At 55.8% G+C, this 3,857-nt stretch overlaps 1 protein-coding gene across 1 annotated transcript in view; it reads left to right on the top strand.

Annotated features, from left to right (window-relative positions):
• Nucleotides 1-61: 61 nt before the first annotated feature.
• LOC104522389 (zinc finger protein 385C) overlaps nt 62-3,857 on the top strand; it is a gene marked incomplete at its 3' end in the record, with an annotated part of 9,838 nt that continues 6,042 nt past the window's right edge. Inside the window, 1 exon segment of the mRNA XM_029084196.1 lies at nt 62-199.

Here is a 3,857-nt window from a genome sequence, read left to right as displayed (position 1 = left end):
CATTGTGAGCAGGGGCCACCAACGCTAACGCTGCTCTTTCCCCTCTGCCTGCCCAGGTCCCTCCGGACACAGCAGCCCCCTCTTAGCGTCGTTGCCCATCCCTGGCCGTCCCCTTCATCCCCCCTTGGACATCAAGCACTTTCTGACCTTCAGGCTCAACGGGACGTCACCGCTCAACCTCTTCCCCAACTTCAACACGGTGAGTCCCCAGGGGCGGGTGGGCATCAGCCACCAGACCCCTCCTCCCTGCAGCAATCCCTCTTCTACATGGCACCAGTCCTCAAACCCCACCTGATAATTCCTGCCTTAATTACCAGGGTCTTTGGCTGCTGGACACGAGTGCAACGCGCCCACCCTACCCTTAGCTCGGGGCGGTTCCTGCCCAACCATCGCCCTTAGATACCAGAATAAAAAAGATGGTTCATTTTAACCAAGATCAATTGGGTTTTGCTCCTGGAATCAATATTAATAAAGTAGCTCTGGAGAGCAGTTCATTAGCTGAAAAATAAATAAGGAAAAGGAAAGGAAGAGAGAGAAGGTGTATAAAGGTATGAGGAGCACAGCCGGTGCTGCGTGGCTGCAGGTGTTGGGCCATCCTGGTCATGGTGGGACTTCTCCCACCGCTGGTTGGGCTCGAGGTCCCCAACACTGAACCACCAGCCCAAGTGTTTGGGTTAAGCCATCAAATGTTTCTATCTAGAGGTTCCATTATCCATCTAAATTGACATGGATGTGGCCAAAGACATATGACAGTATCTCGGGTGTGAAATGTGTTTCCCACTCCGTGCTGCTCTCCCCAGGCTGCTCTCAGCCCGACCGGGGTCTCGGTCCACCCGCGCCCACCCCGTGCCTCTAGCTGATGGGAGGGACAGGATCCACTCCAGGAGCCCATCTCTTGCTGTGCTCTGGGTCCCTGTCCCGGGGTTCAGCCCCATGGGATCCCCCAGGATCCCAGTGTCACCGAGGAGCAGATTTTCTCTGCCGAGGTGCCGTGGTGATGGGGAGGGGACCCAGAGCTGCTCCCCCATGTCCCCCTCGCAGAGGCAGAGCAGATGTTTCAGGGTTTGGTAAATGCCCAGTTTTTTTCCCCTGATGAACCTGAAAATGGGACTTTCCTGAGCTCCCTCCCCACTCGCTCGCCAGCCTTTTGTAAGTGGCTTTGAGATGAAACGCGCTCGGAAGGTGCAAATTATCGCCGAGATCTTCAAAGGCGGCCGCAGAAATTAAGTGCAGGATTCCTGTTGCTGTTGAATGGGATTCAAATGTCTAACTCCTCTAAGCTCTTTTGAAATCCCAGTTCTGGCCTGTCTCTCCCCTGTGCTAACAAGCCGAAACACAGGAGAGGAGGATTTTTTTTAATGCTGTTAAGGTTGCTGCTCTTTGTCTGGGCTCCTTTTTTTAGTCGCTGGAGTCAGTAGCTGCCTTGAACCAGACCCTGTTGTTTGTTCTGCTTGGCTCTCGCGTGCCCCTGCCTTGGCACGTGTTCTCCAGGGTTGTGTTGCTTTAAAAAAAATTAATCATTTGGAAAATGAATCACTTGCACTGGCTGGAGCTGCAGAGCTCGTTGGGCTCGAGCATCCTGGTGCCTGGAGCCAGGACTCCTCGCTTCTCTGCCCAAGTAGCCTTGGTGCCAGGTCAGAGGCTGATTTGGGAGGGTGGAGGGGGCGTCCATCAGGGTACTGCACTTTTTGAGAGGGCTGCTGTGTCTGAGGAAGAAATCAGAGGGTTTGCCTTTGCTTACCCAGCGTTGCGGGTGATGCTGAGCAGGATTCAGCGTTGCCCTGCCAAGCAGGAGCTGTTTGTAACTGGCTCAGCAGAACGCTTTGCACTCTGAGCAGGTCACAAGGCTCTCATGAACCCGGCAGATGTTTTCCTCTGGAGCGAGCGAAACCTTTCCACGCTGAGCTCTCCTGCCCCTTAAAGCAACAAGAACAGGGGGGAAAAAAAAATCCAGACAAAGCGCAGAAGGTGCATTTCATGCTTGAAGGGCCCTTTCCGGCTCTTGGGATGTTGCAAATCCCCAGGACCCAGCAGCAGCTCGCAAAGCCACGGCACGAGACGCAATCCCAACGGATGCTGCGTCCCTGTGAATTCCCCTTCCTGACCCCGGTGGCCGGCAGGGAGCTCAGCGCAGGGATCTCTATTTATATCGGTAGGAACATCCAGGGATAAATAACGTAATGTGAGTCGATAAGAATTGACTATAAAGCTGAGATCTTCAGTCTCCAAGTGTGCGGTGCCCAAAGCCAACCTCTGCTGGAAACCACCCGGACCAGCCTCAGCCCACCCGGCTGTGGGCACCGGTACGTACCCTGCGGCACAGACCCCGGCCCCGGGGCAGAGCTGGGGGGTCTTTTTGTATCTGAAATATCAGTGGGAGAAATAGCTGGGCCCTGGCAGCTGACCCAGCTGCGAAGGTTTGAGCTGTTTTTCTTCTCTTTGCGTGGAAACGGTGGGTGTTTCTCTAGAAACCCCCACTTCTGCCCGCAGACCGGCAGCGCGGGGATGCTGCCTGTAGCACAGGGCAGTGTCTGTCATTGGGGTGGAACAGCATCTTTGCCATCTGTAGCTTCCTCCAGGTCTCCACCAAACCCCTAATGCCTCTTCGTTTATAGGCCAGATAAATGAGTAAAATTTCACAGCAAACAGGCGCTTCATTAATCACCTGCTTTTACCATTCTGCTCACTCCTGGAAAGGAATTTGGGGTCTTGATAATGGCTCTGTTGTCCAGGCATGTGCCTCGAAGACTGATGCACCTGTCTCGGCAACGAAATAGCTTTGCAGAGAAATACGATCGCCTGGAAGCCCAGGGCTCTACTGACAGCAGGACTCTGATAAGATAATCTTCCTGTGCCACAGGGCAGGGGAACAATACTTGCATTATAGATTATAGCCGCGCTCAAACAAAGAGGTTATTCTTATTTTTTCCCCCCTTAATAAATGCATTTTGTTTAAAACAATTATGGCTTTTCGAACAAGTTTGCTGCCTGGGCTGCGGAATGACACCGAGCCCTGAGGAGGGACAGAGGCCAGGGGCTGTCATCAGCCTGCACGACCCGCCTCGCCGGCAGCCCTCGTGGAACCGAGCTGGTTGCGGATCACCGGAGCCGTTCTGTGGCTGCGCTTGTGCCCGGTGAGGTGCCAGGGGCTGTGCAGGGTTTGCCAGTCACCAACCCTGTCATTAGAGCAGCAACGTGCACGTTGGGCCAGCAGCGAGGTGGCCCAGAGTGGCTTTATATGGGCACCGTGTCCAGGGCAAGCTGTGCCCATGGCACCGCTGTCCCTCCTGCCCTGGCCCCTGCAAAGGCTGTGCCGTGTCCCTTGGGCAGGCAGCGGCCACACCAGGCTCTGCTCACGCCTTCGGCTTTGCACAGGGACGTTCCAGCTCCCCGGTGAAGAGCAGGTGGAGGGTGAATGGCTGGTTGCTCGTTTTGATCTCCTCTGCCCCTTGTTTTGGGGGTTTCTGCTCCTGCCAAGTGTCTCGAATGCTGCCCTGGTGTTGGGAGGTTGAGGGCAGCAACTGGGAGCTCAAACAGAAACCAGTAATTTGCCACCCATGACACTGGTGTCAGGAGTGGGGGGACACGCAGGGAGCACATTGGGGCTGGGTAGGGTGGGGTCCACAGTCTGCCCCCGCAGTGGCCTCGTCCCCTCTGCCAGACCGCAGCAGGCGTTCGGACCCCGCGGGTTTGGGTTTGTCGGGGATGGTTTAAAAAGGACAAGAACGGGCGTCGACACAACGCACTGCCCCGAGCCGGGGGTCCCTCCGTGGCAGACGGGGCTCCTCTGCTGCCCCACTGCCCCCTCCTTCCAGGCACTGGGCATGAGCGGTTCTGGCACCTCCGGTGTTTTCCTG

This window comes from Antrostomus carolinensis, unplaced genomic scaffold (assembly GCF_000700745.2).
Source record: "Antrostomus carolinensis isolate BGI_N321 unplaced genomic scaffold, ASM70074v2 scaffold31033, whole genome shotgun sequence".
NCBI classification, from domain to species: Eukaryota; Metazoa; Chordata; class Aves; order Caprimulgiformes; family Caprimulgidae; genus Antrostomus; species Antrostomus carolinensis.
Note: the sequence above shows the minus strand (reverse complement) of the source record. Positions and strands in the feature narration are given on the sequence as shown.